Genomic DNA, 25966 nt, shown 5'->3' with positions numbered 1-25966 from the left:
ATAAAAGAAAAGAAAAAAACAAAAGAGAGAAAGAGAAGCCCCCCCCTCCTGGACCGCGGCCCAGCTGGCCACCAGGCCGGCCAGGCCGGCCCACCCCGGTCCCCCCCCATAACCCCCTGGGCGACCGAACCCTAGCCCGACACCCCCCACTTCCCCACGATCCCCTTCTCCTCTCCCCCACCGATCTGGATCGGGATCGGCCCCGATCCCGTCGACCCCGACCACCTCGCCTCGCCGCCGCCAGGCCTCGTCGCCGCCGAACGCCGCCTCCTCGCCCTCCTCCTCGCCGGTCTTCCCCGACCGCCCCCGAGCCCATTGCCCGTGCCCTACATCTCCCCCCCCCCGTGAGCGCCTCCCCTTCCCTCCCCGCTTCCCCGTGCGGCTCCCCTGCCGTGGCCGCCGCGCCCTTCCCCCCTGGTTGCCTCAGCCACGTGCACCGGCACCGCCGACCGCGCCCTCGACCCCCCTCCTCCCCTTCCCTCGGCATCGCTCGCCCGTGGCCACCACGCCCGGGGCGCACTCGAACCGCGGTCGCCGCGCCGCCCCCCCCCTCCCCCCCTCCCCCCCCTCCCCCCCCGTCTGTCCCGGCCGCATCCCGCGCCATCGGGCGCGCGCTCGCACTGGCCACGCCCCGCGCGTCCCTGGTGGTTCTACTCGCCGAGGCCATCGGCCTGAGAGGCCATGACCTCGCCCACCGCCTGCCGCTGCTCGTCGACCGGTGTCCACGGCTACCGGACCGCGCCGGCGGAACCCCCTTGCTCCCTGACCTGCCCCCTCGCTGACTCCACCCGAGCGCCCCGCCGTCGCGCCCTGCGGCTTCCCCCCCCCCCTCGGCATTTCCCCTCCGGTGGCCGCCCAGCCTTGCCCCGGTCCTCCTCGCCCCGGCGGTTTGGGCGAATGCCCAGTCGGGCGCCACACCCGCTCGCCCGCACCCACACCCGTGGCCCGACCCGCGATGGCCTCTGTGCCACTGACCACAGGGGCCCATGCCCGATAACGTTTTATTAAAAAAAAGAGAGAATTAAAAATAAAATTAATAAATAAAAATAAAAATGATTTAATAAAATTATTAATTAATTATCTAATGAATTAATTAAGTTAATTAATCCGGTTTAATTAATTTAATTAACTAGTTAGGTTAATTAAATAGTAATTAAATTAACTAATCTGTAATTAACCTAAACAGAGAATGACAGATGGGTCCCACTGGACCCACACGTCAGGTTGACCAGGTCAATGGTCAACGTTGACTGCTGACATCACTCTGATGTCATGCTGACGTCATCATTTACTATTCTGGATAATGTTGGATTAAATAATTAATTAAATTCCAGAAATTAATAAAATCTTTAGAAAATCATATCTTTTAATCCGTAACTCGGATTAAAATATTTTCAACATGAAAGTTGCTCAGAACAACGAGACGAACCCGGATACGCAGCCCGTTCGTCCACCACACACTCCTAACATATCAAACACGCAACCTTCCCCCTTCAGATCATCTGTCCGAAAACACGGAACACCGGGGATACTTTCTCGGATGTTTCCCCCCTTCACCAATGTCACCTCCTACAGCATTCACCTCTAGCACCGCGTATTGCCATGTTACGCTTTGTGATACTTTGATTGCTCTGTTATTTATTGTGTTCCCCCTCCGTTACTTCTTTCCGGTAGACCCCGACACTGCCGGCGACCCCCAGTTCGACTATGGTGTTGACGATCCCTCCTTGCCAGAGCAACCAGGCAAGCCCCCCCCCCCTTGATCACCAGATATCGCCTACTCTTCTCTATACTGCTTGCATTAGAGTAGTGTAGCATGTTACTGCTTTCCGTTAATCCTATTCTGATGCATAGCCTGACATTGTTGCTACATCTGTTGATACCTTACCTGCAATCCTAAATACTTAGTATAGGATGCTAGTTTATCATTATTGGCCCTACATTCTTGTCGGTCTGCCTTGCTATACTATTGGGCCGTGATCACTCGGGAGGTGATCACGGGTATATACTATACATACATACATACTATACAGATGGTAACTAAAGTCGGGTCAGCTCGAAGAGTACCCGCGAGTGATTCACGGATTGGGGGCTGAAAGGACCTTTGTCCCGACGGCCCTCTGTGTGGATCTTTGTGGCGGAGCGACAGGGCAGGTTGAGACCACCTAGGAGAGAGGTGGGCCTGGCCCTGTTCGGTGTTCGCGGATACTTAACACGCTTAACGAGATCTTGGTATTTGATCTGAGTTGGCTACGAGCTTATACGCACTAACCATCTACGCGGGAGTAGTTATGGGTATCCCGACGTCGTGGTATCAGCCGAAGCACTTCAGACGTCAGCGACGGAGCGGCGCGCGCCGAATTGGACTGGAACGCCACTAGGCTAGGTCTGCTTTCGGCCGCCCTCGCAACATGCAGGTGTGCTATGGGCGATGGGCCCAGACCCCTGTGCGCTTAGGTTTAGACCGGCGTGCTGGCCTCTCTGTTGTGCCTAGGTGGGGCTGCGACGTGTTGATCTTCCGCGGCCGGGCATGACCCAGGAAAGTGTGTCCGGCCAAATGGGATCAAGCGTGCTGGGTAAGTTGGTGCACCCCTGCAGGGAAGTTAATCTATTCGAATAGCCGTGATCTTCGGTAACAGGACGACTTGGAGTTGTACCTTGACCTTATGACAACTAGAACCGGATACTTAATAAAACACACCCTTCCAAGTGCCAGATACAACCGGTGGTCGCTCTCTCTCAGGGATACGAGGAGGGGATCGCCGGGTAGGATTATGCTATGCGATGCTACTGGAGATGCTACTTGGAGATGCTACTTGGAGGACTTCAATCTACTCTCTTCTACATGCTGCGAGACGGAGGCTGCCAGAAGCGTAGTCTTCGATAGGACTAGCTATCCCCCTCTTATTCTGGCATTCTGCAGTTCAGTCCACCGATATGGCCTCCTTACACATATACCCATGCATATGTAGTGTAGTTCCTTGCTTGCGAGTACTTTGGATGAGTACTCACGGTTGCTTTCTTCCCCTTTTTCCCCTTTCCTTTCTTCCTGGTTGTCGCATCCAGATGCTGGAGCCCTGGAGCCAGACGCCACCATCGACGATGACTCCTACTACGCTGCAGGTGCCTACTACAACGTGCAGCCCGCTGGCAACGACCAGGAGTAGTTAGGAGGATCCCAGGCAGGAGGCCTGCGCCTCTTTCGATCTGTATCCCAGTTAGTGCTAGCCTTCTTAAGGCAAACTTGTTTAACTTATGTCTGTACTCAGATATTGTTGCTTCCGCTGACTCGTCTATGATCGAGCACTTGTATTCGAGCCCTCGAGGCCCCTGGCTTGTATTATGATGCTTGTATGACTTATTTATGTTTTAGAGTTGTGTTGTGATATCTTCCCGTGAGTCCCTGATCTTGATCGTACACGTTTGCGTGCATGATTAGTGTACGATTGGATCGGGGGCGTCACAGCCCTCACATGACTCATGACCCACTTCTGCGCGGGAGAGGACAGCTGGCTAGCCCGCAGCAACAACCTCAGCACAAATTCTGGCAGTCCGGATACCAAGGGACCGCAACGGCAGGTCGCGTCGCAACAAGAACAAACGCCGCATTAACGGCGACAATAATGAGGATACGGCAGTCAATGCCGGATTCAGAGGCTCCAACCCGGTCAGCGGAAGAAGCCATTCAAAAGAACTACTTCGGGTCCGTCCAACTTGGACCGAATACTTGATCGCTCGTGCCAGATACACGGCACCCCCGAAAAGCCAGCCAACCACACCAACAGGGACTGTTGGGTATTCAAGTAGGCAGGCAAGCTAATTGCCGAAAACAATGGCAAGGGGCTGCATAGCGATGACGAAGAAGAGACCCAACCGCCGAACAATAGAGGACAGAAGGGTTTCCCCCCACAAGTGCGGATGGTCAACATGATATACGCAACCCACATACCCAAGAGGGAGCGGAAGCATGCACTCAGGGACGTATACGCGATGGAGCCAGTCGCCCCGAAGTTCAACCCATGGTCCTCTTGCCCGATCACTTTTGATCGAAGGGACCACCCCACCAGCATCTGCCACGGCGGATTCGCCGCATTGGTTTTAGACCCAATCGTCGATGGATTTCACCTCACCAGAGTCCTGATGAACGGCGGCAGCAGCCTGAACCTGCTTTATCAGGACACAGTGTGCAAGATGGGCATAGACCCCTCAAGGATTAAACCCACAAAGACAACCTTCAAAGGTGTCATACCAGGTGTAGAGGCCAATTGTACAGGATCAGTTACACTGGAAGTGGTCTTCGGATCATCGAATAACTTCCGAAGCGAGGAGTTAATCTTCGACATGGTTCCGTTCCGCAGCGGCTATCATGCTCTGCTCGGACGGACCGCGTTTGCAAAGTTCAATGCGGTGCCACACTACGCATACCTCAAGCTCAAGATGCCAGGCCCTCGAGGAGTCATCACGGTCAACGGAAACACTGAACGCTCCCTCCGAACGGAGGAACATACAGCGGCTCTCGCGGCAGAAGTACAATGCAGCCTCTTAAGGCAATTCTCGAGTCCGGCCGTTAAGCGACCGGACACGGCTAAACGCGCCCGGAGTAACCTACAAGAAGACCACCTGGCACGTTCCGAGCACGCGTAGCAATGCGGCCCCAACCCCAGCCCTCGCAAAATTGCAAGACTGGTCCTTCGCATACATCATTACGCCCTGGAGATACCATGGGCATAGGGGGAGGGGCACGACCACGATAGGCCCAGAATGCGGCTTAAACCACATCAGGGGCTCCCAAGTGTGTCATTCTTTTTTTTCTTTTTTTCTTACCCACAGGACTCCGTTCACCAGAGGCCCTGTCCGGCAGTAGACCGCCCGAACTCACGATGCAACAGCCAGGGAAGGAGAAAGGCTACGACGAATATCCAGGTGGTCTCCATTACGAGCATTAAATCTGTTTTATACACCATTCCGTAGCCTACCCTTGGAGGGGGACATGTTTAATAGTCCCATCCCTCGCTTACCGCACTACTTGAAATCGTTCTGCATTCATGGCAGTATTTCTTGAATAAACAATGCAACACCTTTTTGCTTACAATTGCATTCCTTTCTTATACATATGTTCATTTATGACATGTTGCATTCGTACACTTTGGTACGGCTAAATACAGTAGGGGCTTAAGTTCCCCGCATTATGGTGTGATAAGTCCGAACACTTTCACAAGTGCGGCACCCTGAACTTATAGCATTATATGCATCGGCTCCGAATCATGTCTTGGGTCAATAGTTGGGTTTGCCCGGCTCCCATGTTTTGGTACCTTATGTTCCGTTGTATCGGCTAAGGTAGCACTGGGAGTACCACTGTGATTGCGCCCCAGTTGAGCTGGGCGAGCGCCTCAGTGGAGAAAGCTAAAACTGACCGTCATGATGAGGCGAGAGCCGGTCGCTGTTCGAGAGGTTTTTTCGAGTCCCTAAACACTTATGCCACTTAGAGCGAGTAACCGGCTTTGTCTGGCCCAGGCATGGATAGAGCCCCGAATTCGGCCTTCCGAACACTGGGGGCTTCGCCGAAATTTAAAATAATAGAATTCTATGGCTAAGTGAGAGTGTTCAAGCATTATAAGTCTGGTTGCCTCGTTCGTTGTGTTGAGCGCCTCCCTAGATGGACCCAAATATGGGAACAAGAGTGCTCAAATTTATCCCGAACACCCCAGCACTCGTGGCATGGGGGCTGAAGCCGACGACTCGCCATCTCTCAGATTTGATAAACAGCCGCACAGAAGGTAATATTTTAAATCAACAAGCGTTTCTTCGCGCATATGAACAAAGTTTTCAGCGCACAGGATAACAAAATGCGAGTCTACTCAAATATTACATTATTGGAGCACTCACCCGCAATAATGCGGGCACCCTTCAGGACACCCTTATAATACATCTCGGGCGTGCGATACTCCTTGCCCGGCGGTGGCGGGTCCGTCACAAGCTTCTCAGCATCCATCTTGCCCCAGTGCACCTTAGCACGGGCAAGGGCCCGACGGGCACCTTCAATACAGGCGGATCGCTTGATGACCTCAACCCATGGACAAGCATCCACCAGCCGCCGCACCAGGCCGAAGTAGCTCCCAAGCATGGCCTCATTGGGCCACAGCCGAACTATGAGGCCCTTCATGGCCTGTTCGGCTACCTTGTGGAGCTCGACCAGCTGCTGTAGCTGGTCGCTAAGGGGCACCGGATGTCCGGCCTCAACATACTGAGACCAGAAGGCCTTCTCCGTCGAGCTCCCCTCCTCGGCCCTATAGAAAGCGGCAGCATTGTACATGCTGCGGGGCAGATCTGCGAACGCTCCTGGAGAGCTCCGAATTTGGGCAAGTAACAGGTAATTCACATTCACATGCTTGCTTTGCATGAAAAATGCCTTACCCACCGCTATTTTCTTCAATGCCTCGATTTCCTAAAGGGCCTTGTGGGCTTCGGCCTTAGCGGCTTTGGCACTCTCAAGAGCCGATGCAAGCTCGGACTCTTGAGTCTTCGAGTCGCACTCCAAACTCTCATGCTTTTCCACGAGAGCCTGGAGCTCTTGATGTACCTCCGCCACCCGCGCCTCCTGCCTCTCTCGCCCAGCACGCTCCACGGCCGCATTACGTCTGGCCGCGGACACCGCCTCCTTCAGGGTGGCCACCTCGTTCGTGGCCCCTGAAGTGCCCACGTTATCCTTGTCAGTTCTCTTGCAACCAAATCCTTTTCTGTAAGGTACAACTTTAATAAGGTGTTACTCACCTTCCCTGTCCTCGAGCTGCTTCTTGGCACGGCCGAGCTCGTTCTCGGACCGCTTGAGGCTTTGCTTCAAAGCACCGACCTCCGTAGTCAGTGCGGCAGAGGTCAGCAGCACAGCCTGCAATCCCATATTGACATATTTATTTTAGACTCCTATGTATATCTTTTTAGATCCTCAGTCTGGCTTTTCTATCCGAACACCGAACCGAGCATCAGGGGCTACTGTCTATGCGGTAATATTTTACATATATCAATATTCTTACCTCAAAGCCTGTTAGAAGGCTGCTGCAGGCTTTGGTCAGCCCGCTTTTGGCGAGCTGAACCTTCTGAATCACCGCACTCATGACAGTGCAGTGTTCGTCCTCGATGGAAGCGCCGTTGAGCGCCTCCAGCAAGTTATCCGGCGCCTCCGGTTGGACGGAGGCCGTTGGCGTCACGGTCTTGCCCTTCTTACGAAGGGGCCGCCCGCCAGACTCCGGAACCACTGCAGGTTCCGGTGCGGAGTCCGGGAGGTAGCACGATGGCACCTCCGGGGCCTCCTCCTCTGGGTGGGTCCCTCTCTGGGATCCCACCTCGGCGTCGTCAGCGCCATGGGGTGGAGGCGGTTGGAAGTGAAGTACTATTCACATCCGACGTACCCAAGGACCCGCTCGACGAAGCGGGAAGATCGTCCTTGGGCGGACTGCAGGGTTGTATGCGGCATTAGAAAGACACCGTGTGGCGAAAAGAAAAATCATGAAGTTATTCGTAAGTCCGGATACTTACGAACTCGCCAGGGGCTTGGCCCTTGACGGCCAATCCTCGTCGTCATCACCGGCGTTGGCGGAACAGTCCGGGGGAAGAGTCCTTCCCCTCTTGGACCCTTCGGCCTCCCTCGTTGGGGAGGCCTTCCTTTTCTTCCCTCCCCCTGCTGGGGGAGAGGCCTCTTTCTTCTCCTCCTCGTCCGCGTGGGAGGAGTCCACCTCGGAGTCATCGGACACCTGAAAACGGGAACTCTTTCGAGTGCCCGTGGCCTTCTTCTTGGCCTTCTTCTCCGGCACCACGTGGGGTGCCGGAACCAGCAGCCCCGCTAAGCGGGCGTCCGCTGGGTCTTCTGGCGAAGGGGCCAGACAGTTAGTCTGCTCGGCCTTCTTTAGCCAGTCCTGTCAAAGGAGAGGGAGTTTAGATCCTGCATAGAGTCAAACTATGGAAAACAAGTGTCCCGTAAAGGGTAGAATCGCTTACCTCGCTAGCCTGGCGCTGCGAGCTGAATCTGCGATCTTCGGTAGCAGATGAGGGAGCCTCGGCGCCCTTAAACAGCACCTTCCAGGCATCTTCGTACTTAGTGTTGAAGAGCCTGCTCAAGGTTCAGTGCTGGGCCGGATCAAACTCCCACAAATTAAAGGCCCGTTGTTGGCATGGGAGAATCCGGCGGATGAGCATGACCTGGACTACGTTGACAAGCTTGAGCTTCTTGTTCACTAGCTTTTCGACGCAGGCTTCGAGTCCGGTCAGCTCCTCCGAATCGCCCCAGGTTAGGCCACTCTCTTTACAAGAGTTTAGCCGTGTGGGGATGCCAGATCTGAATTCGGGGGCCGCTGCCCATTTAGGGTCACGCGGCTCGGTGATGTAGAACCACCCCGATTGCCACCCCTTGATGGTTTCCATGAAGGCGCCCTCGAGCCAAGTAACGTTGGGCATCTTGCCCACCATGGCGCCTCCGCACTCCGCTTGGCTACCCTTCACAACCTTCGGCTTGACATTGAAGGTCTTGAGCCACAAGCTGAAGTGGGGCTGGATGCAGAGGAAGGCCTCGCACACGATGATAAACGTCGAGATGTTGAGAATGAAATTCGGGGCCAGATCATGGAAATCTAGGCCGTAGTAGAACATGAGCCCCGGACAAAGGGGTGAAGTGGGAAGCCCAGTCCGCGGAGGAAATGGGGAAGGAATACCACCCTCTCATGGGGCCTGGGGGTGGGGATGACCTGCCCCTTGTCGGGGAGCCGGTGCGCAATGTCGCTGGACAGATATTCGGCGCTGCGCAGCTTCTTGATGTGCCCCTCCGTAACGGAGGAGGCCATCCACTTGCCTCCCACTCCGGACATAGTTGGAGAAGGTTGAGGTGAGATGTGCGGACTTGGGCGCTGGAGCTCGAGTGCGCGGAGATGGATAAGCAAAGGAGGAAGAAGGTGCAGGTAAAAAGGTGGATCCTTATCCCCTTATATATGGGAGGACGAAACTATGCGTCCCCACCGGCCTGGTAAAACTCGCTTTTCTCCCAAGCGCCGCAATCAATGGCGCGGTTGGGTTACCCACGTCCCTATTGATGAGAATCCCGGAATAAGGGGAACACGATCTCTGCTTCGACAAGACGTGCCAAGGAAATCGCTTCGCTAAACGCGCTGAGGTGGTATAATAAAAACGGTTCAAGTAAAGGCTTGGTTGTGGTGTGACGCCATGCCACGGAATACGTCAGCAGATTGACCTTGTGTAAATATTATTCTCTCTACGGTGGAACGTGGAATTTATTTTGTAGAGCCGGACACTATCCTGGTGTTCACAATCTTCTATAAATTATTTGTAGAAGGAACCCGCCTTGCAATGCCGAAGACAATATGCGCGCCGGACTCATCGTCATTGAAGCCTGGTTCAGGGGCTACTGAGGGAGTCCTGGACTAGGGGGTGTCCGGATAGCCGAACTATCATCATCGGCCGGACTCCAAGACTATGAAGATACAAGATTGAAGACTTCGTCCCGTGTCCGGATGGGACTTTCATTGGCGTGGAAGGCACGCGTGGCGATATGGATATGTAGATCTCCTACCATTGTAACCGACTCTGTGTAACCCTAGCCCTCTCCGGTGTCTATATAAACCGGATGGTTTTAGTCCGTAGGACATAACAACAATCATACCATAGGCTAGCTTCTAGGGTTTAGCATCCTTGATCTCGTGGTAGATCTACTCTTGTAATACCCACATCATCAATATCAATCAAGTAGGACGTAGGGTTTTACCTCCATCAAGAGGGCCCGAACCTGGGTAAAACATCGTGTCCCTGGTCTCCTGTTACCATCCGCCTAGACGCACAGTTCGGGACCCCCTACCCGAGATCCGCCGATTTTGACACCGACAGGAAGCATTACATGTCTGAGTATAGACATCTATAAATGAAAAAGGCTGAAGAGCCTGACTAACTACAACATCCGATTAAGATCGTAGCTGAGGTACAAGCTACTTGTCAAAGTCCACGAGAACACTAGTAAGACTGAAATCTCCGCTGCAAAAACATAAATAAAGCAACATGAGTACAAAGGTACTCAGCAGGACTTACGTCAGATCCTATCATACATGCATTGTATCAAGAGGGTAATGTGGGGTTTAGTTGCAGCAAGCCAGCTTTGACTCAGTGGCTATCCTGTTCTACGACTACGAGAAACTTCTTTGAGGTGAGATGGCGCACACGAGTCCACTAATCACCACACAATACACTACTATGGATTCATCTCCGTCTCCCTACGAGAAGGCCATCCATAGCACTCACACTTGTCTTGTGCATTTTAGAGTATCCACTTCAAGTTGTCTATGTACCATGTAAGCATCCAAGAAGTCCATAACCACGGACCCGGCTATTCGAATAGATCATGGTAACCCTGCAGGGGTGTACTTCTTCACACACGCTCTCGCCACTTACCTCCATGTACACATCATGTATCTCGGCAACCTTCAAGCGGAAGCCTGGCGAGGGTGTCGGCCACGACCTGACTAACTACACAAGACTCTAGTCCAGGTTTATAGCCTATTCGGGTTCCATCCGCAAGGAGATCCGGCCGGGGTGTCGCTCACGGACCCAAACAATATGAGCAGGGTTCCCAAGCCCACCATCCGGGTGCCACTTGGTACATCGTGCCACTATGCCTAGTCTGTCCCAAGCCCACCTGGCTGGGTGCCACTTGGTAGACTACTAACACTACCTACAAACACCACAAACTAGTTGCGACTCCTGGACAGAGATCAAGTTGGTTAATAAGTCGAGAGGGGTCGAGTTACCGGAACCCAATGTTTGGTAGTATCGAGTCATTGGATGACATACACAGAACTCGGTGCTTAAGGACGGTTCCAGTGAGACAACCCACCATGTACTCCTACATGGCCTCTCACCGCTACCTTTACCAAATCATGTTCACACACTTAACTCTCAGCATCAGAACATAGCACTGCACTCCAATTCATTCCCAATGAATCAGACCTGACACACTCTAAGTAATAGCAGGCATGGCATGGTAGGAACACAGCAGTGGCTTCAATCAACTCCTACACATGCTAGTGGGTTTCAACTATTTACTGTGGCAATGACAGGTCATGCGGAGGAATGGGTTCAACTACCGCAGCACAAAGTAGCAGTTGAAACGTTGTTGTCCTAATGCAATAACTGAGAGCAGGAGCGAGAGAGTAGGATTGTATCGGAATGAACAAGGGGGTTTGCTTGCCTGGTAGATCAACAAGGGGGCACTGCTCCTCAGATGGGTACTCTGGAATGGTCTCCGGAGCACGACCTATCGAGAAGGAACAGTGCCAACAATCAATAGACAAGCATATGCAACAATATGATGCATGATCATGCCATGAATATGTGATGTTGTTTGAGCTAATGCAACTAGTATTAAATTTGAATGAAGTCCATTTGAACCAAGGGTTCAAATGCAACTCCAAATTATATATGCCATTTATATGTTTTCACCTATACAGCAGGTTTAGGTTGGTTTTTCATGCATGAAACTAGTACAGATGGATAGATTGAATTTTTCTGATAATTTTTCATATTTAAATTATTTCAATCTGAGCTACGGTTGAATTTCTATGATTTTTTGAAGTTTATAACAATTCCTGGAATTTCCTGATTTAATTTAAATCCAGAAAATAAATAATTGCGTCAGCATTGCGTCATGCTTGCGTCAGCAAGTCAACAACGCTGACTGGTCAAACTTGACGTGTGGGGGCCACACGTCAGTGACACGGGTTAAACAAGGGGGTTAGTTTAGCTTAATTAAAGATTAGGGGGCACTGGGGCCCACATGTCAGCGTCAGGGGTTAGCTTAGTTGGTTATTAGCTTAAGCTAATCACCTGACGGCGGGGTCCACCTGTCAGGCCGGCGAGGTCGTCGCCGGCGACCACAGAACACGGCGGTGTCCGTGTTACAGGCCACGGGGGCGGCGGCTAAGGGTGTCGGGGCGTAGCCCGGGCTCTCGCGCATCTGGTGGGGCAGGAAGGAGGAGGAGGGGTAGCCGGAGCTCGCTGGAGCGGAGCTCGGGGCGGCGGCCGGAGCACGGCTTCGAGCGGGCGCATGGCTACGGTGCACGGGGAGGCAGGAGAGGAGGGTGAACGACAGCGGGGCTCACTGCGGGCCGGCGGGCATTGTCGGAGAGCTCGGAGAAGGCTGGAGTCGGCGGGGCAGCGAAGACGATCTCCGGTGACCGGAGATGAAGACGACGGCGCCGAGGACGAAGCGGAGCTCGCCCGGGTTGCTTGGCTCGGTGAGGAGGGATATGGGGTCGCGACAGAGCTGTCGAGCGCGTCGGGGAGGTGCGGCAGTGGTCGAGGGCGCGGCAACAGTGGCTGGTGGCGGCGATGGTGCTCGGTCGTGAGAGAGAGAGCAAGGGAGAGGAGGGGAGAGAACTGGGAGAGAGTGAGAGGGTCCGGGGGGCGCGTGGCGACGTGCGGGGCATCCAGGGCGATGGAGGGGAGGACAGGCAGGCAGGAGGCCGTGGCGCGGCTGCGGCATGCCGGCCACGCAACTGCTTTGGGCGAGGGGGAGGAAGACGACAGAGGCGCCAGTGGGTTGGGCTGCTGCTAGGCTGGCCACTTGGGCCGCCAGGTGGCTGCACATGTAAGCACATGTAGGTTTTTCCATTTCTTTTTCTTTTCTATTTTTCTGACGTTTGTTTTGATTTAATAATAATACTAAATCATTTTATTTACTTATGCCAATTTTTGTAGGAACTAGTGGTATTATTCCAGAGCTCTTCAACAAATGGCATAATTTTTAGACATATATTATATATATAACAAATATATATCCAATGCAAATATTTATGCATTAATTCCAAATGCCCAAAATAAATTCTTATGGGCTCTTAAAAATATTGGTTTGATTTTTATCTCTGTACAATATTTTCAGAGAGCAACATGAGCATTTTCTTGGACCTTTTGGAGCAATTTTTATTTGGGTCATTTCCAAAAATGATTCTGAGGGTTTCACAACTCCCCATTTCAAAATTAAATGGAATTTAAACATGATGCACAAATGACTAGCTAGCCTCGAGCATACCAGAACTAGGGATGTGACAACTAGGTCATAGATTATTGTTGATAATCTCGCGTTACTTCAGAACCGATCCAAATTCAAATTTGAATTAAAGTCAAAAAAAATAAAGTTATCAAAAGTCAAAACTAAGTTGTTCCTAATGTGTCAAATAATCCATAATAAATGTTGGTGAAGAAATCATATTTTAATAAAATACTTAAATGGACTAAATAAACTAAAACAGCGAAAAAACAATTATCTAAAATGCTTTTAAGATAATAAGCAAATGCAAAATATTTTATTTAAAGTGCCAAAATATTTGAGGTTGTGACCTATTTAATAACACCAAATTAGTAGTCGCTTTTAAATTTTATAAAACTAAAACAAAAGAAAACAGAAAAGTAATAGAATAAAAAAACAGAACAAACAAAAAAAGGGAAAAGGCCCACCTGGCCGACCCACTGGCCCAACCGACCGCCCCCCACTCCCCTTATTTCCCTCACCCCCCGCAAACCCTAACCGCTCCCCAACCCCCCACTTCCCACTCGCTCCACTTCCCCCCAATCTGGATCTGGGGCTGCGACCCCATCGCTGTTCGCTACCTCGGCGCCGTCCCGCCACCGCCGCTGGACCACGTCGTCGTTGCCTCCTCGCCCCTCCTCTCCCTCGCATGACGCCCTCCTGAAGACGCGGCCACACCTCATCACTCGTCGTCGACCCCGTCGCTGGCACCCATCCCCGATGCCGTCACCTCACCGCCATCGCCCCAGAGCTTCCTCACCAGACTGCTTCCTCCATGTCATCGTCGTCCCCGTCGACCAACCCGACCCCCGCTGCCTTTTCCCCCTACCGGCCCCGTGAGCTCCGCCCTTCCTCCTCCGTCCCCTGTTCTTGTGCACTCAAGCCCACGGCCGCACCCGCGCCAAGAGCTCGCTCTGACGCGCCCCTGACCTGCCAGCGCGTTGTCGTCACCGCCGCACGGTTGCGCCCCTCTCCGCCTGCTCCCTGCATCGTCGTGGTCCGTGTTGGCGCATGGCCTGGCCATGCCCGGCTCCCTCTGCTGCACGCCCAGTGCCCCCTGTCTCCCCGCGCCACCTCGCCCCTAAGCGCTACCTCTGGTCACCGCCCGCCTCCCCCTGCGGCTCCGGCCTAGCCTCCCCACGGCCACTGCCGCAGCTCCTTCTAGGCCGAAGGTGAGCACCACCTCCGGCCGCCGCCCGCACGGCCTCCGTCGGCCGCCAGCGCCCCACCGTGGCCTCACCCCGCTTCACGCCTCGCCAGCGCCCCCCCTACCGACGCCCTATCGGGCGCCCGCGCTCGAACCGCTCCGTTTGGCCCTGGGGCCACTAACAGTGGCCCCCTGGAAACTTGTTTTTTTAAGAAAAAAATAAAATAATAAAAAATAATAAAATTTAATTAATTAACTTAATTAATTTGTTTAATTAAATAAATAAAACTAATTATTCAACTAATAAAAACTAACTACTTTTAGTTAACCTAAGACTATGACGAACGGGACCCACAGGTTTGTTGACCCAGCCAACAGACAATTGACTGATGACATCATGCTGACCTCACGCTGATGTCATAATTGCCCTTTCTAATTAAATTAATTCTATTAATTCTAGAAATGAATTAAATCTTTTAAAATTAATATAAAATAAACCGTAGCTTGGATGGAAAAACTTTGTACATAAAATTTGCTCAGAACGACGAGACAAAACCGGATACGCAGCCCGTTCGTCCGCCACGCGTCCCTAGCATAGTGAACCTACAACATTTCACCTCCAGTTCACCTGTCTGAAAATGCGAAACACCGGGGATACTTTCCCGGATGTTTCCCCCTTTTGCCGGTATCACCTACTTCCACGTCAGGGCACACCTAGCACCGCTCATTATCATGTCTTGCTTCATCAAGCTTATGTTTGCATTATATTTATTGTTTCATCCCCCTCTCCTCTCCGGTAGACTACAAGACCGACGCCGCAGCTACCCAGTACGACTACGGAGTTGACAACCCCTCCTTGCCAGAGAAACCAGGCAAGCCCCCCCCCCCTTGATCACCAGATATCGCCTATTCTTCCCTCTACTGCTTGCATTAGAGTAGTGTAGCATGTTACTGTTCGGTTAATCCTATTCTGTTGCATAGCTTGTCATTGTTGCTACAGTTGTTGATACCTTGCCCGCAATCCTAAATGCTTAGTATAGGATGCTAGTTTATCATCAGTGGCCCTACATTCTTGTCAGTTTGCCTTGCTAGTTCAACTCTATCGTAAAATTATTTGTAATAGGTTATAGAGCTAGTTCAACTCTAGTGTAAAATTATTTGTACTAGGTTATAGTGATAGTTCAACTCTAGTCTAAAATTATCTGTACTATGTTATAGAGCTAATTCAACTCTAGTATAAAATTATTTGTACTAGGTTATAGAGTTAGTTCAATTCTAGTGTAAAATTATTTGTACTAGGTTATAGAGCTAGTTCAAATCTAGTGTAAAATTATTTGAACTAGTTTCTAGAGCTAGTTCAAATCTAGTCTAAAATTATTTTTACTAGGTTATAGAGCTAGTTCAACGATAGTGTAAAATGATTTGTACTAGGTTATAGAGCTAGTTCAACGCTAGTGTAAAATTATTTGTACTAGGTTATAGAGCTAGTTTAACTCTAGTGAAAAAATATATGTACTCCCTCCGTCCGGAAATAGTTGTCATCAAAATGGATAAAAGGGGATGTATCTAGATGTATTTTAGTTCTAGATACATCTTCTATTATCCATTTTGATGACAAGTATTTTTGGACGGAGGGAGTACTAGGTTATAGAGCTAGTTCAACTCTAGTGTAAAATTATTTGTACTAGGTTACAGAGCTCGTTCAACTCTAGTGTAAAATGATGTGTACTAGGTTATAGAGCTAGTTCATTTCGAGTGTAAAATTATTTGTAGTAGGTTAAAGAGATAGTTCAACTATAGTGTAGTATGATTTTTACTAAGTTATAGAGCTAGTTCAACGCTAGTGTAAAATTATTTGTACTCGGTTATGGAGCTAGTCAACGCTAGTGTAAAATTCTTTGCACTAGGTTATAGAGCTAGTTCAACTATAGTGTAAAATTATTTGCACTAGGTTATAGAGCTATTTCGACGCTAGTGTAAATTTATATGTACTAGGTTATAGACCTAGTTCAACGCTAGTGTAAAATTATTTGTACTAGGTTATAGAGCTAGTTCAACTATAGTGTAGAATGATTCGTACTCGATTATAGAGGTAGTTCAACTCTACTATAAAATTATTTGTACTAGGTTATAGAGCTAGTTCAACCCTAGTGTAAAATGGTTTGTATTAGGTTATAGACCTAGTTCAACGCTAGTGTAAAATCATTTATGCTAGGTTATAGAGCTAGTTCAACTATAGTGTAGAGTGATTTGTACTAGGTTATAGAGCTAGTTCAACGCTAGTGTAAAATTATTTGTACTAGGTTATAGAGATAGTTCAACTATAGTGTAAAATGATGTGTACTAGGTTATAGTGCTAGCTCAACTCTAGTGTAAAATTATTTGTACTAAGTAATAGAGCTAGTTCAACTCTAGTGTAAAATTATCTGTACTAGTTTATAGAGCTAGTTCAACTCTAGTGTAAAATTATTTGTACTAGGTTACACAGCTAGTTCAACTCTAGTGTAAAATGATTTGTTCTAGGTTATAGAGCTAGTTCATTTCTAGTGAAAAATTATTTGTACTAGTTTATAGAGCTAGTTCAACTATAGTGCAAAATGATTTGTACTAGGTTAAAGAGCTAGTTCAACGCTAGTGTAAAATTATTTGGACTAGGTTATAGAGCTAGTTCAACTCTAGTGAAAAAAATACTTATACTAGGTTATAGAGCTAGTTCAACTCTAGTGTAAAATTATTTGTCCTAGGTTATAGAGCTAGTTCAACTCTAGTGTAAAATGATGTGTACTGGGTTATAAAGCTAGTTCATTTCTAGTGTAAAATTGTTTGTACTAGGTTATAGAGCTAGTTCAACTATAGTGTAAAAATATTTGTACTAGGTTATAGAGCTAGTTCAACGCTAGTGTAAAATTATTTGTATTGGTTATAGAGATAGTTCAACTATAGTGTAAAATGATGTGTACTAGGTTATAGTGCTAGCTCAACTCTAGTGTAAAATTATTTGTACTAGGTAATAGAGCTAGTTCAACTCTAGTGTAAAATTATTTGTACTAGGTTATAGAGCTAGTTTAACTCTAGTGTAAATTTATTTGTACTAGGTTACAGAGCTAGTTCAGCTCTAGTGTAAAATGATTTGTACTAGGTTATAGAGCTAGTTCATTTCTAGTGTAGAATTATTTGTACTAGATTATAGAGATAGTTCAACTATAGTGCAAAATTATTTGCACTAGGTTATAGAGCTAATTCAACGCTAGTGTAAAATTATTTATACTCGGTTATAGAGTTAGTTCAACGCTAGTGTAAAATTATTTGTACTAGGTTATAGAGCTAGTTCAACAGTAGTGTAAAATTATTTGTACTAGGTTATAGAGCTAGTTCAACTATAGTGTAAATTTATTTGTAGTCGGTTATAGAGCTATTTCAACGCTAGTGTATATTTATTTGTACTAAGTTATAGAGCTAGTTCAACCCTAGTGTAAAATTATTTGTACTAGGTTATAGACCTAGTTCAACGCTAGTGTAAAATTATTTGTAGTAGGTTATAGAGCTAGTTCAACGCTACTGTAGAATGATTTGTACTAGGTTATAGAGCTAGTTCAACTATAGTGTAGAATGATTTGTAATAGGTTATAGAGCTAGTTCAACGCTAGTGTAAAATTATTTGTACTAGATTATAGAGCTAGTTCAACTCTAGTCTAAAATTATTTGTACTAGGTAATAGAGGTAGTTAGACTCTAGTGTAAAATTATTTGTATTAGGTTATAGAGCTAGTTAGACTCTAGTGTAAAATTATTTGAAATAGTTTCAAGAGCTAGTTCAAATCTAGTGTAAAATTATTTGTACTAGGTTATAGAGCTTGTTCAACGATAGTGTAAAATGATTTGTACTAGGTTATAGAGCTAGTTCAACGCTAGTATAAAATTATTTGGACTAGGTTATAGAGCTGGTTCAACTCTAGTGAAAAAATTTTGTACTAGGTTATAGAGGTAGTTCTATTCTAGTGTAAAATTATTTGTGCTAGGTTATAGTCCTTGTTCAACCCTAGTGTATAATTATTTATCCTTGGTTATAGAGATAGTTCAACTCTAGTGTAAAATGATTTGTACTAGGTTATAGAGCTAGTTCATTTCTAGTGTAAAATTATTTGTACTAGGTTATAGAGATAGTTCAACTATAGTGTAAAATGATTTGTACTAGGTTATAGATCTAATTAAACGCTAGTGTAAAATTATTTGTACTAGGTTATAGTGCTAGTTCAACTCTAGTGTAAAATTATTTGTACTAGGTTATAGAGCTAGTTCAACTCTAGTGAAAAAATATTTGTACTAGTTTATACAGCTAGCTCAAATCTAGTGTAAAATTATTTGTACTAGGTTATATAGCAAGTTCAATACTAGTGTAAAATTATGTGTACTAGGTTATAGAGCTAGTCAATTTCTAGTGTAAAATTATTTGTACTAGGTTATAGAGCTAGTTCAATTCTATTGTAAAATTATTTGTACTAGGTTATAGAGCTAGTTCAACTCTAGTGAAAAATTATGTGTACTAGGTTATAGACCTAGTTCAACTCTAGTCTAAAATTATTTGTACTAGGTTATAGAGCTAGTTCAACTCTAGTGTAAAATTATTTGTACTAGGTTATAAATCTAGTTCAACTCTAGTGTAAAATTATTTGAACTAGTTTCTAGAGGTAGTTAAAATCTAGTGTAAATTTATTTGTATTAGGTTATAGAGCAAGTTCAATACTAGTGTAAAATTATTTGTACTAGTTTATAGAGCTAGTTCAACTCTAGTCTAAAACTGTTTGTACTAGATTATAGAGCTAGTTCAACTCTAGTCTAAAATTACTTGTACTATGTTATAGAGCTAGTTCAAGTCAAGTGTAATTTTTTAACTAGGTTATAAACATAGTTCCGCTCTAGTGTAAAATTATTTGTACAAGGTTATAGAGCTAGTTCAACACTAGTGTAAAATTAGTTATACCAGGTTATAAAGCTAGTTGAACTCGATTCTAAAATTATTTGTAGTAGTTTATAGAGCTAGTTCAACTCTAGTGTTAAATGATTTATACTAGGTTATAGAGCTAGTTCAATTCTAGTGTAAAATTATTTGTACTAGGTTATTGTGACGCCCCCAATTCAATCGTACACTAATCATGCACGCAAACGTGTACGATCAAGATCAGGGACTCACAGGAAGATATCACAACACAACTCTAAAAACATAAATAAGTCATACAAGCATCATAATACAAGCCAGGGGCCTCGAGGGCTCGAATACAAGTGCTCGATCATAGACGAGTCAGCGAAAGCAACAATATCTGAGTATAGACATAAGTTAGACAAGTTGCCATAAGATGGCTAACACAAACTGGTATACAGATCGAAAGAGGCGCATGCCTCCTGCCTGGGATCCTCCTAACTACTCCTGGTTGTCGTCAGCGGCCTGCACGTAGTAGTAGGCACCTCCAGTGTAGTAGTCGTCGTCGACTGTGGCGTCTGGCTCCTGGGTTCCAGCATCTGGTTGCGACAACCAGAAAGAAAGGAAAGGGGGAAAAAGGGGGAGAAAGCAACCGTGAGTACTCATCCAAAGTAGTCGCAAGCAAGGAACTACACTACAAATGCATGGGTATATGTGTAAAGAGGCAATATCGGTGGACTGAACTGCAGAATGCCAGAATAATAGGGGGATAGCTAGTCATGTCGAAGATTACGCTTCTGGCAGCCTCCGTCTTGCAGCATGTAGAAGAGAGTAGATTGAAGTCCTCCAAGTAGCATCTAAAAGTAGCATCTTCAAGTAGCACCTCCAAGTATCATCTCCAAGTATCATCTCCAAGTAGCATCGCATAGCATAAACCTACCCGGCGATCCTCTCCTCGTCGCCCTGTAGAAAAGCGATCACCGGGTTGTCTGTGGAACTTGGAAGGGTGTGTTTTATTATGTATCCGGTTCTAGTTGTCATAAGGTCAAGGTACAACTCCAAGTCGTCCTGTTACCGAAGATCACGGCTATTCGAATAGATTAACTTCCCTGTAGGGGTGCACCAACTTACCCAGCACGCTTGATCCCATTTGGCCGGACACACTTTCCTGGGTCATGCCCAGCCGCGGAAGATCAACACGTCGCAGCCCCACCTAGGCAAAACAGAGAGGCCAGCACGCCGGTCTAAACCTAAGCGCACAGGGGTCTGGGCCCATCGCCCATAGCACACCTGCACGTTGCGTACGCGGCCGAAAGACGACCTAGCCTAATGGCGTTCCAGTCCAATTCGGCGCGCGCCGCTCCGTCGCTGACGTCTGAAGTGCTTCGGCTGATACCACGATGTCGGGATACCCATAACTACTCCCGCGTAGATGGTTAGTGCGTATAGGCTCGTAGCCAACTCAGATCAAATACCAAAATCTCGTTAAGCGTGTTAAGTGTCCACGAACGCCGAACAGGGCCAGGCCCACCTCTCTCCTAGGCGGTCTCAACCTGCCCTGTCGCTCCGCCTCAAAGATCCACACAGAGGGCCGTCGGGACAAAGGTCCTTTCAGCCCCCAATCCGTGAATCACTCGCGGGTACTCTTCGAGCTGACCCGACTTTAGTCACCATCTGTATAGTATGTATGTATGTATAATATATACCCATGATCAACTCCCGAGTGATCACGGCCCAATAGTATAGCAAGGCAGACTGACAAGAATGTAGGGCCAATGATGATAAACTAGCATCCTATACTAAGCATTTAGGATTGCAGGTAAGGTATCAACAGATGTAGCAACAATGTCAGGCTATGCATCAGAATAGGATCAACGGAAAGCAGTAACAGGCTACACTGCTCTAATGCAAGCAGTATAGAAGAGAATAGGCGATATCTGGTGATCAAGGGGGGCGGCTTGCCTGGTTGCTCTGGCAAGAGAGAGGGGTCGTCGGTGACGTAGTCGTACTTGGTGGCATCAGCGTCGGTCTCGTAGTCTACCGGAGATAAGAGGGGGAAGAAACAATGAATACAATGCAAACATAAACACGACGATTCGTGACGTGACAATGAGCGGTGCTAGGTGTGCCCTAACATGGTATGAGGTGGTACCGGTTAAGGGGGGAAACATCTGGGAAAGTATTCCCGGTGTTTCGCGTTTTCGACCAGAGGAGCCGGAGGGGGAAAGTTGCGAGTTCGATAGGTTAGGGGTGTGTGGCGAACGAATGGACTGCGTATCCGGATTCGTCTCGTCGTTCTGAGCAACTTTCATGTTGAAAATATTTTAATCCGAGTTACGGATTAAAAGATATGATTTTCTAAAGATTTTATTAATTTCTGGAATTTAATTAACTATTTAATTAATATTATTTTAAATTCTTTTAATTCTATGTTTTTAAACATGTTCTGTGGGCGGGGCCCATATGTCATAGGCCCAGGGGGCCATAGCGGTTTTGGGCGCGGGTGCGGGTACGCGCCCATCAGGGCCACCAGGGGGGCGCCGGCGATAGCAGGGCACGGCGAGGCCGGCCGCCGGAGGCGACAGCGGTGAGGCCACGGCGGGACGGCGTCAGGGCGCGGCAGCAGAGGCGAGGACGCGGGGAGCAAGGGAGAGGGCGAGGCAGAGAGGCCTCAGCGGGGCGAGGCGGTGGGCGCGGCCAGCGCACGGACGATGTCGCGGTCGTGAGTGTGTGCGCGAGACTGAAGGAGGAGAGGAGGAGGAGGAGGCTCACAGCGAGATGCAGGGATCGGGGCAGTGGGGCGCGGGGAGGAGACGGAGAAGTTAGCGACGCGGTGACGAGGTGCAGGCCGGCGAGGAGGAGGAGGCAGACCGGCGAGGACGTCTGGCGAGGTCCAGGCGGCACCGTGCGCGGTCGATCTGGGCGGCGGGGTCATTGAGGCCGTTCAGGGAGGAGGTCGAGGACGGCCGGGCGACGAGGAGACGAGCAGTTGCGGCGAGGGACGACACCGACGTCGGTGTTGAGCGGCGGGGGCCGAGGCGGCGAGGGGCGCCGAGTTCATTCCCCTTCCCGATCCAGATCGGGATCGAGAGGTGGGGGAAGCAGACGAGGGGGAGACGGGGAAGCGAGGTCCGGCGAGGTGGTCCTCTAGGCGGCGTCGACGAGGTGGCTGCGACGGTGCGGCGATGGGGTCGGGGTCGCTCGACCCCAATCCAGTCGAGGGGGAGGGAGGAGTGAGTGGGGGGGTCGTGGGGAACGATGGGGGGAGTGGGGGTGACGCTACGGTTCGGTCGCCCCAGGGGGTGCTGTAGGCACCAGCTGGGCCGGCCTGGTTGGCCCGATGGCCTGCTGGGCCATGGTCCAGCGGGGGGGTGTCTCTTCTATTTCTTTTTTTTGTTCTTTGTTAGTTTTGTTTTCTGTTTTTATATTTTCTTTTCTTTTATTTTTTTATTTGTAGTTTCATTTATCTTTAGTTTTATAAAATTTACCCCTAGTGCCTAAATTTGTACTTATCAACAAACTATTGTGGGATTAATTATTAACCCATAATAAAATAGTTTTAGCATTCTATAAATTCAATAGGCATTTGTTTAATTGTTTTCACTACTGTTTTAATTGTTCTAGAGCCTTTAAACATTTTATCAAAGTTTGGTTTCTCCACCATAATTACTTACGATTTATTTGACACAACCCGAACATTTTAGTTTTAATTTTTGAAAACTTTTGTTGTTTGCCTGATTTTAAATTGAATTCAAATCGGTTTCGAACTAATGCGAGATTAACCACAGTAATCGAGGTGACGTGGCATCATTAGTGGAGGATTACTGTAGCGTAACTATCTTGGCGTCACAATTCTCCTCCACTACAAGAAATCTCGTCCCGAGATTTAAGAGGGGTGTAAGGGGGGAAGTTCTGGTTATGAAGTCTAACGGATCTTCTCATCTTTGGTTGATCTTTCGAAGAGGTTGATCCCTTTCATTGATTTCTTCATTTCTCTACTTCAAGTCGCCATCCTTTCTTCGGGATCTCCATCGTCCTACGAACGCGACCAAGGGGAAAAACTCCGGAAGAATGCATTTGCACAAAGCTGGGCATCTGACGGTGAACTCAATGGGAAATACACAAGGTACCCCACGAGTTATATTTCAGTGAATTTGTTGAGTGCAATAGACGATTGTACCAAAGTTTCAAACGGTTAGGCAATCGTTCGATGCCTGAAACAGGGCGTGTAAGGGGTTCAAAGCAACGAGAATAAGTATTGCGTCTGATACCAGATTAGATCATCTCTAGGAAGGTGGTTGGTGATCTTCATATGAAGCCAATCGTGAGGAATAAATTCAGAGATATGGGTGTACCGGAGAGTCAGGTTCTGATCCAGTGGACCTGTGGGTTATGGGCCCACCATGTGGGTTAAAACTAGGAAGGGGACTGACATCTTGCACGGTCACGATAGCAAGGCAGGTCAGAGGGTAGTCTGTTAGTTATGTCGGCAACAACATCGATACCAAGGGCGAGGGACGAAGAGAACCATTTCCCTGCTCGTTGAACGAGGCGGACCATTAGGCAAAGTTCTCGTCCATCGGTGGCTACCAAAATGTCATCAACAATAGTAACAGGTTCTTGCTGACAGAATTGTACACCGAGGAGTTTACATAAGCAGTAGAATATTGCTGCTTAGATCACATAGATCACAAGAAAGGTTCAAACAACCAATGGAAAGTAAAATATGATTATCATATTAAACAGAACAATGGAAAGGAAAATGTGTTTAAACACATAATTCAGGGATATATCCTTCCCAAGGACAAGCAGAGCATGATATCCGTGGCAGGATATAATGTAGAAAACTCTTTAGGTACGGGAGAGAATTTTCATGACATTACCCATACAATGGTGTTTGCATAATTGAGCAAGAAACATTTAGAATTGGGCTTCAAATGTTCTTGTTGAAAAACATAGTACAACCGACATGCTTCGAGATAGCATTGGCTTGGTCATCAGGTGAAGATCGGACTTTGGAAACACAAAGGATCCATCAGGAACAACTTATAGAATAAGTCTTACAATTTCCTTATGGAAGAATGGTTAACCTTGCTAAAAAGGAATCTATAACAATAGGGCCTTTGGCCAGGGATGCTAAGCAAAGACACCACCTTACCGGGTCATAATAGACCAATGTTATAACTCTTGGAAACATGTTCCAACCATCATATCTGACTGAGATTCAGATCTGATTGGTGTCAAGATACCTTAGACTCGGGATGCCTGAGAAGAAAAGGTGCAACACAATTGATGAGTTGACATTGTAAGATTTTCGGGAAATGAACTATGGAAGCGAGTTCCGAAACAAGAGTTCATCATTTAACCAAGGAGAGGATGAGAAGGTGGCTGATGGGCTCAGCAACAATTCATCGAGAATTCCAAGCGGATGGATTTTCCACAATAATGTGAACAAGGAGATAACATTTGTCAGATCAAATGGTATAATGATGTATGCTCGAGGAAAACATACACAATTAAACATTGGTTGAAAGGTGCACCCGAAATATGGGCTAGGTTGCACGGACAACATTGGAATGGTGATTCAATAATCAATAGTCTAAGAATGAACGGTCGACCATTAACTTCAAAGCAATATGGATGCTAGAAGGGCCGAATCCAAACAGCACCGCTCACTTGTTGGTACCCTGGTTGGAATCAACACGAGGACCCAAGAAGAATGGCGATGGTGAGAAATATCACCATACCAAGAATTCTCAAGAGGTGGTGAAATTCCCACGGCATTCTTGACATAAAAGGTGGTAATATTACAAGGTAAAGAAGAACAATGCGGGGTAGCAAGGAACTCAAGGTATAACACATAAAACACGAACAAGTTTGCCTCGGAGGGAAGGCAATAATGTTGGCAAGGATAACACAAATCAACGAGGGGAAAGGAAGGTATTTGTCATCATGAGTTCAGATGATATCCTAGAAGAGCTCAGAACGGTCATGATGATCACGACATATTTGTCGAGAGATTCCATGAAGACGTAATCAATCAGCGACGACATTAAGTCAAAGGAATGAGGTAGCGGAAGGTTATTGGAACCATGGGTAGGACACAAACTTGAAATTAGGATTGTTGTTCAAGGCGAACGGTATGACGAGGAAGATCGATTGTAAGATTAGCTCACCGTCGAAAATTTGTGCTCCGAGAAGAAGGACCAGGTAGCACACTTAGAATCATCACGACAATGATATAGCCAAACAGACTAGGAATGGCGTGATCGGGTACAAACTCGTACTTGTAGAAGCTTACTGAAGAGATGTTGAACCGTAGTGCGGACTCGGTTCAGTCATCGGTGTCTTTGAGTGTTTAATAACTCAGAGCCCGTGAAAAATTGGAATCAATGGGAAGGTAGCACTTGATGAATAACTCATAAGAAGTCATGTAGTTCCATAATAATCTCAAGATACCATGGGGTAATACTCGACGACAGATCCAAGTAGAGGTTGGACTGGGGTATTGCTCTATAGAAGACAAGTGCTTAAACTTGCACGGGAAATGGTATTTAAAGGAGGACATGGTCGGAACCACGATTGCAAAGGATCAATTCACCGATACCAAAGGATATTATATCAAGGAAATAGTTACAAGAAGCTTCCATGATAGGATCTACATCGTGTCCATGGGCATGAACACAAAGTTCAAGGTCGACTCCCACTTCTTTAATGCATAACCTTCATTCACCTCTCGTATTTCGAAAATGACATTAGTTGTTGAAAGTTTTACCTGGTGCAATACCAGATAAGTTTGACCCGTGAAATCTTTCGGGTTCACACAG

The 25966-nt window shown here is 47.7% G+C and overlaps 1 pseudogene; it reads left to right on the top strand.

Moving 5' to 3' along the window:
• Positions 1 to 22324: 22324 nt before the first annotated feature.
• The window catches only part of LOC123114827 (GATA zinc finger domain-containing protein 14-like), a 5245-nt pseudogene continuing 1603 nt past the window's right edge, over positions 22325 to 25966 (top strand).

This window comes from Triticum aestivum, chromosome 5B, assembly GCF_018294505.1.
Source record: "Triticum aestivum cultivar Chinese Spring chromosome 5B, IWGSC CS RefSeq v2.1, whole genome shotgun sequence".
Lineage (NCBI taxonomy): Eukaryota > Viridiplantae > Streptophyta > Magnoliopsida > Poales > Poaceae > Triticum > Triticum aestivum.
This window is presented reverse-complemented; position numbering and strand designations above follow the sequence as displayed.